This window comes from Manis pentadactyla, chromosome 15 (assembly GCF_030020395.1).
Source record: "Manis pentadactyla isolate mManPen7 chromosome 15, mManPen7.hap1, whole genome shotgun sequence".
Lineage (NCBI taxonomy): Eukaryota > Metazoa > Chordata > Mammalia > Pholidota > Manidae > Manis > Manis pentadactyla.
In genome coordinates, this window is record NC_080033.1 from 7,463,283 (window position 1) to 7,464,453 (window position 1,171).

The following is a 1,171-nucleotide window of genomic DNA, read 5'->3' on the forward strand; positions in this document are numbered from 1 at the left end:
CTTCATAAAGACCCTTTCCTAATATTATTCCCATTTTAGAGTTGAGGAAACTGAGATATGAACACTGTAACTAATATTTCCAGACTGGGTAGGATCCCCTTTTGTACATCCTTATATAACTCTGTCTTCTTGGCAGCACTTATCTCAGGTGTCATGAATTAATTATTTTTATTTGGAATCAGCCTGCCTAGATTCAAATCCTGGCCCAGCTACTCTTTAGCTACATGACTTGGAGCATGTGCTGTAATCTCTCTTTGCCTCCTTTTAACTGTCTGTGAAATCTATAGTCATCCATTGGTAAACCGGGACTCTTGTGGGATTCATCTCATAGGAGGCTTCTGTTGTTGTTTGTTGAGTAAGGGTAGAGAGAAATGCTAAGCCAAAAGGAAAATAGAACAGGAGAGTCAATTGTAAAAATATACATAAACTAAAACACACATACAGGAAAGCCATTAATTTATGGAGAACTCACTATGACCACAGCAATTTGAAGATTGCATTTGAAAGTCGTAGCACATGCAATTAACTTCAAATAGCAGAACGGTTCAATTTAACTGGTACTCGGCAGCTCATACTAGCTATTGGTAACAGTTCTTGGGTTTGTATTTCCCTTTAATAGTGATCTGTTAGGAAAATACTTAGCAGACCATCATAACCACTTTAAAGGGAAGACTGTTCTTTCTTTTTGCATGGTGTCTGGCTATCTAAAATACTGATAAAAAATATTCAGCCATGCTTTCAGAGGGGTTCTGTAAGGATTACATGAGTCTGAACATGTGACACCCTTAGACAATGCCTACCATGTAATATGTATCCAAGACGTTAAAATGTTCACTGTTGTTGCTCACACCTGGTGGCATGCTCCTATTTTTGCCCTAACCTGGTTACTCTGGTTCAGTCTCCTGCCCTTAGGTTTACATGGCTCTTCCGATGCACCATGTGTCACGTCCCCTGCAATTAGTAGTAACCCAGTGCTAACCTTTGATGTAAATAATACAGTGAGTGAGCCTGGCAGGGAAGCTCCAAGGGTGGCGGGGGACAGAGGAGAGTAGGTGACTCCTGGCCTTGCCCATGCATGTTGTCTGTTTATGCTCAAGAAGAGGGTAGAGAACCTGGCCTCCATGGCCCCTGAGAAGTTTTCCTAGATGGGCTTCAGCATACCCACCCATGC

At 41.7% G+C, this 1,171-nt stretch overlaps 1 non-coding gene across 1 annotated transcript; it reads right to left on the bottom strand.

Moving 5' to 3' along the window:
- Nucleotides 1–598: 598 nt before the first annotated feature.
- Nucleotides 599–736, bottom strand: LOC118924538 (small nucleolar RNA SNORA15). Its single transcript, XR_005029636.2, has one exon. It is a non-coding gene; the product is annotated as a small nucleolar RNA SNORA15 (small nucleolar RNA).
- Between the last annotated feature and the right edge of the window lie 435 nt (nt 737–1,171).